The sequence below is a fragment of the Etheostoma cragini genome, chromosome 6 (assembly GCF_013103735.1).
Source record: "Etheostoma cragini isolate CJK2018 chromosome 6, CSU_Ecrag_1.0, whole genome shotgun sequence".
NCBI lineage: Eukaryota > Metazoa > Chordata > Actinopteri > Perciformes > Percidae > Etheostoma > Etheostoma cragini.
The window spans coordinates 22,473,826-22,487,096 of NC_048412.1; the positions used below are offsets into that span (position 1 = coordinate 22,473,826).

The 13,271-nt window shown below is 39.5% G+C and overlaps 1 long non-coding RNA gene across 1 annotated transcript in view; it reads right to left on the reverse strand.

Annotated features, from left to right (window-relative positions):
• Positions 1-12,397: 12,397 nt before the first annotated feature.
• LOC117946565 overlaps positions 12,398-13,271 on the reverse strand; it is a 3,600-nt gene continuing 2,726 nt past the window's right edge. The window contains exon 3 of the long non-coding RNA XR_004657053.1: positions 12,398-13,271. This exon is cut by the window's right edge and continues 232 nt beyond it. This is a non-coding gene — a long non-coding RNA (uncharacterized LOC117946565).

Below are 13,271 nucleotides of genomic sequence, written 5' to 3' on the forward strand. Positions count from 1 at the left end.
TAAACACACACACACACACACACACACACACACAATTCAGCGTCACGGTTCAGAATCCCTGCCTTGGATACCTGGAAACAGGTGTGGATTTCCTCATGCATATTTCAGTGTTGGTAGACTGGCTCCACTCTGAAGCACACACACACACACACACACACACACACACACATACACACAAACACACACACAAACACACACACACACACACATTCACAGCATTGACAGGCTTATTCTCAGATGGAAATCTTACTTGGATAATTTTTATGCTGCAGCAGATCAGCGGCTTGAGCAAGTTCATGTTTTCTCATAACAGGAGATAAAACATTTTTTAATAAAAACGATTTTTTTGTCCTTAACTCTTCCTAATGTACATCAGCAAACCGCTAATTACAATGCAGGAAGTCCATTTTTTAGAAACATCCATTACTTGTAGTCTGATCTGTTATTATGAATGATTTGACTCTATACACACACATTCATACCTTCAGTTTATTTATGGAAACATAAGTTTGTACCATCCCACCCATGGATGTATTGATCTCACAATGCAACTTGTAACCTGGCCACTTCCTTGCTAGTCCTCCTCCTCTGCTCTTGCTGGTTGGAGCAGGATATCAGTCAAACACCAATCAGTTTCAGGGACACCGCAAAGGTTTTTTTGTGACTAGTCGCTTGGCAACCTGAGACGGTTGTCGTCGAGTTTCGTGTAGATAAAGAGAGATGTATAAAGCTTTGATGACTGATTGGGTTTCACCAGCCACCCTCAACAATACAGCCGAGTACAGAAATACACGCGGGTTGGATCATTCGCAAAAGAAAATTGTTAAATGTTAACTCGACATGGCAAAATTTTCTCTTTTATTGTAGTCCTGTTTAAGGCATTGCAAAAACTCTGCATTGAATTTAAAAATTGCAATGTAGCAATTGACATACATTTAAACAAAAGTATATATACAATAGCCTTGATGATGTTCTTGATAAATCTGTCAAATTAGATCTAACTTGCCCCACAGCTCTCTTGTTCCTGGTTTGAATCACCATACAGTTGGACAGTAATGAAGCCGTAAGGTTGGTCAGATACATAAGATAAGCGTGAATAATGAATGCCGTTCTATGGACAACACGTCTATGCACACAGACTGATGGATGTCTGTTATTTGAAGAGCAGCCAGTTTGGTTGCAGCCAGAGCAGCTCAAGTTTCAGAGTGGAAAGAGTTAACACACCACACCAAAGCAGTGGATTGTAAAGGCAGCTTCTTTAACACTTCTTTAATAACCTGCACACGGCTTGTTGTCAATGCAAAAAAGGATTATCTTTTCTTTTATGATCTTTTATTTAACAACCGTTAAATAAAAGGAGATGTGTCGGACTTTATTACCGAAGTAAACATGCACCATCCATGTCATACAGAACTATGGCATTAAAAAGATAATAGTTAAAAGTTAAGAAGGTCTTACTCTTACGTTAATAAAAGTACATTGATGTATTTGCATATTATGATTTCATCTTTTATTTGACCTGCAGACAGTGGTGGAAGCAGTATTAAGATCTTCTTAAATTAAAGTTTTTAAATTAAATGGCAATATTATGTACCTGACGAATCAAAACTTCTTTGTATGCTGAATGGCCAGTGGCCACTTTCCGGAGTTCAGAGTGGTATATCATTGTGTATTTTGTATTATTGTGTTATTATTAGTGATGCAATAACATGAATTTACTTATGCTGACATTGCTGCTGACCGAGGTGGAGCTCATTTTAATTATTTACATACAGTGGAAACTAGTTTGATCTCTTACAATGCATCATTTTCTAAGATGTTCATATTTATTAAGATCGTAATGTGTACTAGAACAAATATCTCAAAATGGTGGGACTTTTGTCAAACTGCAGTTTTCAAGGTCAAGAATGAACCTTCAAGCTCAGTAAAGACATTGCCGATACTGTTATACAAAACAGAACTGTTAATGAGAGAGTATGAGAGAGTAGAACTACAACACTGGAGCAAGAGACAGACATTCTCTTTAATTTTCATCACATCATCCTAATAAATTATTAGCCAAACTCAGATTTCCCAGTGTTCAAAACTATTGTTTTCTAATTACACAGTGCCTTCTCTAACCTTGAGGCTGTTTATTTTATTATTCTCATTGTGCTTCCCATCTTCTTATTTTATGTATCCTTTTTCAGTAACCTTAAACTGTCACTGTTACTGGTATTTGCTTATTAATTACTGACTGATTGTTTTCCAGATATAAAGCAAATACTGAAGAGAAACATCACTGTTACATGTCTTAGCCTTAGATTACCACAAGATGGCTCAAGAGTCTTTTACAGTGTTGAACATCTGGTTTTGGATGTTGTGAGTGAGCAGTCATCTCTAATAATTCCAATGTGCTGTGATTAGTAACTTGACTATATTATTACATTACAATCTGTCAATGCTGATGCTGAGGAAAATGTGTCATAATTGCCATCAACAAACGCACCATGAGCACAAGCGCCACTGTAGCAAACAGATCGTACTTAAATAAAAAGTAAAGGTGTAAAAAAGAAAGAACAGGCTTTTAGTGCTTCATTGGTTATCATATAAACCTCACTGTGTGGCAGTTGTGATTTGATTTAATGTGAAGTTTATTGACAACATTGGTCAAAGCTAATTATCATTTTTATGGCAGTAGTTGAACAATTTTTCTTCTGGTGGACAGCCGGCTGTTTAACTTTATTTTAAAGTCTCCAGCAAAGATCTGTCTTCGTTTGAATTATTACACTGCAAAGTTATCTGTAAATGAGGGGCACTACCTTTGTCACTAAGTAGTCTATGTCTTAATACTATCTGTACATAATAATATATTTAACATTTGAATGTTTTCTTGATAGACTATCTACTTTATTACTTTTTTGCTTGTTCCCATACACAGGGGATCAAGGTGGCACTCCAGAAACAGGTAGGGGTGAGACAAAAATAAACTTACTCTGGGGTTAATTTCATAACAACCAAAAGGGATTTTATTTCCAGTGCTGACTCATGTGGAGCTGAACAATCAATTCCTTTCTTTCCACCGTTAACATGAACCAAATGCTAAAGTCCATGCTTATGTCCGCGGGTGCCCTGAGTCCAAATAGCCTGTGCATCATATGCACGCCATGCATATTTTTTTGATGCCTTCACTTTTTCCACCAGGTGGTGACAGTGTTGTGCTTCAGAGATGTGGAACAAAATGTACAGAACACAGTGTGCAAATGCTTCTGCTTATTATATACTTGCACATGTGCCACAGTGGCAACAACATGCAAGCCTGTTCAAAGTCATGTGAAAGATAAATAACTGCTAGGCCTCCGCTGACAAACGCCAGCATTATCTCTCAAACCATATTAGGTAATTGAATGAAAAGCACATGAGTGTTTTAAATCACTGCCAAAACTTTGGTTTAGCAAAAACTAAAAGGGAAGACGCATGAAGCAAATCCATTTAAACCACTTTTGTGCAAGCAAGCAGCGGGGTGTAGACTACTGCGTGGGGGATTTGGTTGGAGGGGAGATGATGTCAGTGTTTGCTGACCTCTCACCTGGCAAGCTGGTTTTCCAATCAATCTAGACCAGTCAGGAATGTAAACAGAGGAATGGTATTAGATAAACCCATTATCAGTTACAGTAAGTGTTTAACAGACACTAGTTATCATTCATTGAACTGAGCTTTGCACTGGTGTCTTCAAGCAAGCAGCATCCGTATGACTTGTCCACATGAAAGGCTGAATCTTGTCTCGCTTTGCCAGACCCTCCTCCAAAGCGCTGCTGGAGGAGGATCTGGCTACTCCACATAGCATTCGGGAAAACATGCTCTGGTTTAATGGCATTTCTTTAAACCAATCAGAATTGTCATGGGCGGCATTAAACTCAGATTTGACAGTCAGTCTCAATTTACCATCAGAGATCTGAGGAGCAGTCAAAATAGGTCCTCATTATTCTACCAAATATAAAATTCCAACAAAAAGAAAGCAGAAGGAAAGGAAAACATGCATCCAGCGGAATGTCCTGCGGCAGCGGAGCAATCACGGAAGTGTAACGTTAAGAATATAGACTATACTGAATCCTACATAAAAATTTGGAAGTACATTGGTAAAACAAACCTGTCAATGGCCTTAAGAGCCTTAGCTTACCAAAAAGTAGCAATAAACTGTGGAATGAATACTGCATTACCATTAAGTAAATAAGTAAGTAAGTACAATTATTGCCTCTCCACGTAAATAAGTACAACTTACACCCACTCACTTCCGCTGGTGTCCTCACGAGGCCCTTCCATTTAAAAACCTGTTGTTTGAACTCTTGTGGGGACTTGGAGTGGACGAAGAAATTCCACCTGCATGCGTGTGTGCGTGCATGGTCTTTACGAAGTTGATACAACAAATGCCACCCCAAAATAGACCTGAAAGTTAAGATTTGGGAAGATGAAAACCAGTTGCTCTTCAAACCCAGTTTGAATGTTGAATTGGTAAAAGGCCTTCTGAACTTTGCTGACAAATTGGGATTTTACTTATTCTTGACCATGCAAATTTTGTGACCTTGGGACAGAGCCAGGCTACCTGTTTCTAAGCTAACTCTATACCTGTTTTTCAAACAGTTAGCCTTTATTAATTCAAAGGTAACTTGGCTCCTGGCTTAACCCCCAGTAAAATAACTTGTCTGTCTGATTTAAACAAACCAGATGTGATTTGTTAATTAGTGAGCTGGTATTGTTGCACACACACATCGCCCATCCCTCTATGTTCTTTTCAAGTTTCCAAGGCCTTGCAGACGTGTGAGTTTTGGCACCGTCACTTTTTATTGTGCCAACTGTTACGTAACACATGCTAAAATGCCCATACATGACTCCTTTTACCTCCCAAAACAGGATTTTGCTGTTGTCATGTTTCCATCAACAACTTGGCTTTGGACTCTGGCTTTACGTAAGAACTCTAAAGGTTGTTAGTCACAACTTTCCTGTACACCTACACCTGGGAACGCTACTGTTTGTACTCTTTTTTTTTTAACACATATGCAGGATCTGACTGTCCTCATACTGAGGTATTAGTGCATCTTTTGTAGGATTTGCATGTGCTTTTGTTATTGTCCCTGGCAAGCCAAACTCTACATCCATCAAGCTGCCATTCCGTGTATGTACAGTATGTACATGCCAGTATTACAGCAGGAGCTGGGAAGCACTAGATAAGGGCAGTCTATCCATCAGCATTACTCAAGTTGTTGATGTCCATTGGTGACCCCATGACTTTACCTCTGATGTTCACTTTTCTGCTTCTGAAAAGCCATGAAAATTGGTTGACAAACTCATATTTCCCACAAAATGATGTGCAATACCTTTACTGATGACTTGAAGATGGTGAACATGGTAAACATTATAACTGCTAAATATGAGCATTGCCATTGTGAGCATGTCATGTCAGCCTGCTGACAGTAACATTTAACATTTATAAATGGCTGCCTTAGCATTCACATGTGTGTTTCTGTGCTTATGTGTGGTTGCATGTGTTTGTGGATAGTCTCAAGCTACCCTGAGAACAAGGAGTGGCCCCTTCAAATCCCAACACTTTTTAAAAACGGTGTATGTGTTTGTGTTCTCCGCTGTGCACTTGCACTGATATTTTCTTTTCAGGATTGAACCTGTTCAAACTGGCTGTGAAGCTTTTACAAGCATGTTTTCCCCAACAGCAGGCCCACTGTTTCACTCAACAGGAATTTTAAAGCAAATGACCAAGAAGAAAACACACATGCAGGCGCACAGAGAAATGTTGTAGTACAGCTGTGACAGACTCAGACGTTCACATGGCTTCATATACACAGATGTACACATGTCTGCACATGTACAGTCCACACAAACAAGTACATTGAATAGGTCATGCACTAGAAAGTTACCAAAGGAGGGTTTTCATCTTTGTTGTTTTTTTTTTCAATTTTTGTGCTTTTAATGAGTAGATAGTAGAGGGGCAGCCTCTAGCTCACCCAGTGAGAGCGTTCACCCCATGTAGGCTGAGTCCTGCAGCAGCCCAGGGTTTAACTCTGACCTACGGCTGCATGTCATACCCCATCCCTCTCCCCCTTTCATGTCTATGCACTGTCAGTAATAAAGAGAAAAGCCTCAATTTCCAATGTCTGAAAAAGGAAAGGAAATTGGAAATGAGACTGAGAAAGAGGATTGTGACAAGCACAAATGTCCCCAGTACATGTGGTTTGTGTCAAAACCACCAGCCACCACAAAACCCACAAATATATATATATAAATATCTTTGTTGAGTTTCCAAGGGGCACATAAAGGAAGACAGCAACTGAGTGAAGAATGGGGTTTTTGCATTGTGATGTTGAATTTGACTCTCTGACAGTTGATCGTCAGGGCAGCATTACATAAGAAACACACTGAGCATGCTCAGTGACAGGACAAATCAAAGACCCGGAATATCGGAGAGGCAGAGGATTTACTGTAATCTACTGTACATGTGTGTGTGTGTTAAAACAGACATGAGCACACTCTGTGTCGTATATACATCTTAATGTACGAGTGGACACGACAGATTCTATGAACCACGTTATGCAACCAAAGTCAAACGACTAGCATGTTCAATCCTAACCTTGCATCCAACTTTATAGCACCAATTGTTGCTGCCATGATAGAGCATAGAAACTATAACTGCCTCCTCACCGTTTCCATGAACTTTGATCTTAATAGAGCAATCAACAGACATTTCTTTTGACCGCTAAAGAGACACTTTGGTCCAAAACAAATTTTACAGTACAGGGGTTGTAAATTCCCTGGTGCTGAGAGTCCTGGCAGTTCCAACTGGATGCAGTCTCACACTTTGCAACCAGCATCCATGTGGTGCACCATGTGCCGCGAGTCTCAAATATCCATGCACACCTGTCTTAAAATGTTTCCTCCAAAATTAACCTGCATGGAATTCATTCACTCAAAGAAGGACAAGTGCCTGCCGTCAGGGGAAGATTAGATGAGGGAATTTGTGATGAGCTGAGAGGATTAGGTTATAGATTTCATTCAACTCTGAATTCTCTTTATAGCTGTCTTTGGTGTGAAACTCTGGAACAGCTACTGATGTAAGGGCAACTGTATCAGGTGCCAGATGAGTTATGGATAAAGCAGTGACAGAAAAGGAAATAGGGAAAAGGTTGTAGATAGAAAGAGTAGTAAACAAAGCAGTGGTTGTTTCAATCGGACTTGAGAAACATGTGCGAGAAGCAAACAAGACATGTGTTTAATGTAAGTCAAGTTACAGCTCGTTTTTGAAATTGCTACCTGATCACTGAATGACTACTCTACCATGCAAACACACATATAAAAGCCTACAAAGATGCAGGTATAAGTAGAGTAACAAAGTTTGCAGTATTACATATTTGTACATGATCGCTGGTTCAAATTCCTCAACCTATTGGGAAAGATCTGGGCAGAGTGAGAATTAGTGAGAAGTAACTTCCCCGTGCCATTGAGCCAGGCGTTTAACCATGTCTTACATTTAGACATTGTGTAAATATCATGTCTCAACAATGATTCTCACTTTATTCCAGCACCATTTGTTGCATTGCAATAATGTATTAATGTTTACAATCCTGACAGAGCTGTGCGTGACATATGCATATATATGTTTATATTGTATACATGCATTATTTTATATACAAACCTATACCATGTATACAAGTCAAATGTTGATGTTTACCTTCTTAAGCTTAGTTGTCCTTGTTATTAGCAGCATTTCTAGTTCTGTGTACGTACAGTGAGAACAACAAAAGGCCAGAGACAAATTGTGTGTCTTCACACTTACTTGGCCATCATAGCTGATTCCAATCCCATAATTTTGGGTTGAGGCAGTATATGATACAGTATATAACTAATATATTTGATAACTGAATACAGGTTTTAAAAAAAGGAGGATGGAAGAAGAATTACAAGTCCCCCAAACACTTTTGTTAAATACATTAAATACAACGTGTTTGCTCTCAAACAGACCATAGCATGGATCTTGATGAATAAAAATCGGTTTGTACAGGAAGAGCATTTCAGAACACAGAACACCATCTCCATCCGCCCATGATAGAAATAAGACACTGAGCAACTCAGAGTCTACAATTCCCAAAGCCCTGTCTATTCCCAGCTCTGGCTTTTGCAGCCGCTGGTATTCATACAAGCATTCCCCAGCAATATAGACAGGAAATCAGCAGCTCCCTGTCCCTTCTCCTCTCATACAGCGGCTCAGCGAAAAATGTGCCCATCAAAACATGAGGGTGTTGAAGCAACATTCTCAGGCTTTCATTGTCAAAAATAGTGATCTAAACTGAGTGAGGGATTTTAAAAAGGCTAAAGAATGATGAAAATACTGAGACAGTTTTGACTCGTACAATAAGCTACAGTGGGACCGTTTTTTCACCACTGAACCACTTGTTGGAGGAAATGATTTCACTCAAAACAAAGCAGAATTCCTAAAATCTCTGGATTACATTAAAAGTACTAAAACCTATTGTAGGACAATTTACATTTCAAAACTTGATTCATGACAGAGTTGCTCAGATGCTTGCTTTTACATACGGGAAGCAGACTTTAATAATAAAACCATCATGTTTTTTTATTTATTGTGTCGAGTTCTTATTTTTTTGTTCGGATCTAGTAGGCTACTGCTTCCAATGTTTGATCCCTTATACCGGCAAGGCGGAAGGATGAAATCCAACATACAAAACGTTTGCTCTGAAATTAAATATGGTATTGCTATATATAAACTACATTGTTGTATCATATATTGTTCATGCCAGTGCAGCTGGCACTTACTTGCATGACAAAATTGTTGTGGTTCACCAAGTGACAACTTCCTCCTCCAGAGATTTCCACTTAAGTTTTGCAACATGTTCTGCAAATGATTCCCTCCATGTGTTTCCTGGTGGCATGAGGAAATATGAACAGATAGTAGGTTGAGGTTGTGTGACAGAACAAGAATTGTTGTCCATCCATCCATCCATCCATCCATCTTAGTCCGCTTATCCAGTATCAAGTCGCGGAGGAAGCAGCTCCAGCAGGGGACCCTTTCCCGAGCCACATTGGCCAACTCTGACTTGGGGATCTCAAGGCGTGTTCAGGTGCATTCTTGGTGAATTGCTATCTCGAGGCAGCGGGAAGTGATCGCGCCATTGACCAACAAAAACCTGGTCAGCGCAGAATTTCATTATTTTAACACACCTACGCCATGTGCTTCACACCGTGCGCGTAGATCATTGAAATAGGGCCATAGAGGTCCACAGCCATATTAGCCGCTCAGAGAGGTTGAGCTAAATGCTATTGCCAGAATGCTAACAAGTTAAAAAAAAAAGACAACGTTGTGCACATCCATGTAGTTGTGGGGCGGGACAAAAATGAAAATGTTCAAATAATGTAAAGTCTGCACAAACAGTTTAATACTCAGAATAAAAATATTTAATAGTGCAGAATCAGGCACACATTGTTTTGGCCCTACACGTTGGGTGCCTGATTCTGCACTATTAAAGTTTTTTTCTGAGCCCTTAACTGTTTTGCGGACTTTTCTTTATTTGAACAGTATGCTAACATGCTCACAATGACAATGCTAACGTTTATCACCCTCTTAGATAAGCATGTAGCTAGTGTGTTGCACAGTTTTGAGGCAAGTAGTACTACGCATTCAAATTTAATTCAACAGTTTTGTTGGATGTACTGTATAGTGCCGCACAATTTCCTTTTTCTGTTTCCTCTAAATAGACAACACACATTAGCAACAATCATAAAGCAAAAATTATTACAAACCCAGCAGGAAAAGACCTTTGAGTCCTTAAATACAGAAACAAACAGCCCTTTCGAATCCAGAGATAAGCTGCTTTTCAAAGGGACCATGGGGAGATAGAGAGAAAAAAACCTGAGTGAGATTAGGAGACAGAACATGGCTTCCTACATCACTGACCTTGCCAAATAAAGGAGCACCAACAGCTATAGCAAACCTGTAAACTGCGACTTTACAATTGTCAGTTTAATTTATATAGCACCATTTGTTTTACTTATTTGTTTTTTGAGTATGGTAACTTACCTACGGCCCACGAGTGATTAAAAAAACAAATTTATGAGATCACTAAAAAATCTGGGTGTGTGTCAGTGATCTAAGAGACACTGTGTTCTCTGCAGTCAGCTCCCTGGGCATAGGCTACCCCAGAGGAAACGTTCATCCAGCTGTGAACAACAAAGTGCAACATTGTAAATCTCATCCCGAAAAGACTATCTGAAAATACACCTCGCTATACCCCGTATGTAAACGGCAACACATCGCACAAACTAGTTCTTCTAACCCTGCCTCAGACGCATCCTGAGAGCACTTCTGTTTATGGGGTCTCACAATTGACACATGCCATTAAGATCAAGAAATGACTAAAAGTCAACTTCCTCCACGTGCTAATGAAAACAACAATGAAGCAGCCTGTGGAGAACCTTGAGGTGCAACTAGCAAAATTAGCACCCTCGCTAACGCCACAGTATTGGTTGAGACTGGGCCGGGTTGGTCTGTCAGCTAGCATCAAATTAACCTTTCTAGTATTTCCATCTGCTTCTCTAATGCCTTTGTTCTTGTTCAATAAGGACATAATCTATCTTTTCCTTATGTGGTTTCAAACGCATGGTGATAAAACATTCCATTTTTAAATTGACCAAATGCTCATAGCCACAAGATTTCCTAACCCGGCTTTGAAAACATATGAATAAGGTAAATATGAACTCATTTGTGTGACTTTTCAGGAGCATGCTATGACAAGACAATAGTTCATAGTGATACACAGAACAAATATTATATCTTAAGGGTTTTATTAAACAAAAAAGCAGCAGCAAAACGTAAATGAAATATGTTCACACATGGGAAGGAATGCCTTGTGAGGCTAAAACACTTCATCCCAAATGAAAATGGGTACATTCAGTACTCTGACAGAAGATGAAGCTAAAGTGCCGAAATGCTTCTAATGGAGTTTACAATAATTATTACACAGCATGTCAAAAACAAGTCATATTTAACTAACAAGATTATACAAACAGGAGAAACACACTGATACAAAGAGATGTATTATGTACAGTACACACAAGCATCTTATATTTGTTCTTCTAAGAGATTGTGAAAATTAAGGCGACAGGAATCTGAGAATAAACGTCAGTGGTGTTTCTGTTTCTTGTTCACACCGGCTGCTCCAAATTCCACTGAATAATCGTTATTACAAATCTTCCTAAAAAGGTCTTCACGAACATCAAACCATCTCATTTACAGAACTTCACATGGTTTTTACTGTCAAGGCCACTTGTGATTGTAAGCCTCTAAGAATTGGATAGATGTTAAAAACTAAATAAAACAAAGGGAATGGAGCCCCCACTTCCACCCCAAAGACTGATCCTCCTCACCCACCAATGGCTTTCTTTCCACCCTTTTGTCTGTGTGGCTCAAAACCAGGCCAATTTTGGTGACGCCTCACTGGTTAGCCAATGGGCGCCCTTCGTTAAGGGTCGTGTTCTGAGCCTAGCGTCACTGTGACGGCAAAGTGAGATTTTTGCCCAGTGATGTGCAATGGGGAGGAGCTAACGGCGGGAGCAGCAGGGCACGTGGCGCCCAACGAGCTCTGAGCCTGTCACAGAGCATCATATCAAAACAGCCATGCACACTCCCTAAAGTCCATGCCGTGCAAAGGGAGGACATCCAGAAAAGCGTACAATTTCTCTCAAACCTGTTTTTTCATTACTCACACTTTCTAATCTACCCTATGTTATGGAGGAAATATAAGTGTATAAAAACCTGAAGAATGTTCCATAAACACTCTTAAGGTGACAAAAATCATTTGCCATACAGAGACATCCCATTAAGGCATGGTCACAAGCTAACAAACTGAAATGATCCCATGTCTTCCAACATCCTATTTGCTTGAGTGTTAGAACTTCATCTACCCATTACTTGCTGAAACTGTCTATTTATTATGTGGAGCATTTTGATTGCACAAAAAGAATTAATTGTCCCTTTGAACAAACCTTTATTTAAATTATAAGTTTTCCTCCAAGCTTTAGTATAGAAGACAACAGACTATATGAGCATGTTTCCCTTACACCTTGATCTTCATTCCTATCGTCATTATTGTATGAGCTTCCTACTTTGACACTCAAACAAAGCCATCTCTACAACCATATTTGCACAGTCTCTATACATTTGGGCTTGCGTGTGCAAAGTAGCCACATAAGCAAAAGAAGAAAAACCTAACTTCCTGTTGCGTGCAGATCACACCAGGAAACACTGTCGCTCTGCTGCCTCTGGTGCCAACCAAGGAACCATTTAAACTCAGCAACTTTTGTGGTAAGCGTTCAATATCACTAAACCCACTGTCCATCTCGTTCAAAATATTCACAGCTTTATTAAATCATTACAAAGTAATACATTCATTCATCAGTAAAAAGACACTCATTAATTTTGCTTTGATTAAAAGTCTGCACACCCATGCAATGTTCAGTAAAGGTAATTTTCACATTAACATCTAGTAGATATTGCAGGGCAGGAAGGTTTCTTCACCAGGGTGCATCACACGTGTTAACAGGACTTCATGGATTTATGTTAAAATACTGAAATCACATGGGGGGCACCATAAAAAGGTAGTCATTTAAAAATGTTTCTGTACTTTTGGGCAAATATTCACTGAATCTCTGACCTGACAGATACATTTCACAAGTATATTGACAGTTTGTACAGCTGCTGATCTGTTCACAAGCCTCGGCAAGGTTCTCTTGTGAAGGAAAAAACGAAAATAGTACAGAAAACAAAAGTTCTGCCAACATTTTATCCCCTTTAACCATGTTCTGGGACTGCCATCACTTCGTTACAAGGTACATCTCAATTACAGTCAGACTACTCCTTAAAAAGGCATTGCTATTCATATTTCTTAACCCTACATGGACAGGCTTTGAGCACTGTCCAAAATCACAGTATAAAGTCCCCCTCCCCCCAGTATTGACAGCATTCTATAAGCAAGTACCTTTGTAACAACTAATGGTCAGCCCCAGTTGGCAGTCAGATGGTTTTGATCACCCACCCAAACCATTTTTATTTTTCCATGACCCCATGTGAGCCATCCCCACAACAGAAAGTATAGAAAACACTTGGCAGCAGCCCTGAGGTCTTTGCACCTAGTGAGTGAGGGATCCCAGAAATTCATAGTCCGAGTGTGAATATGACTGAGGTAAAAATAATGTGGTCTTGGAAGACACAG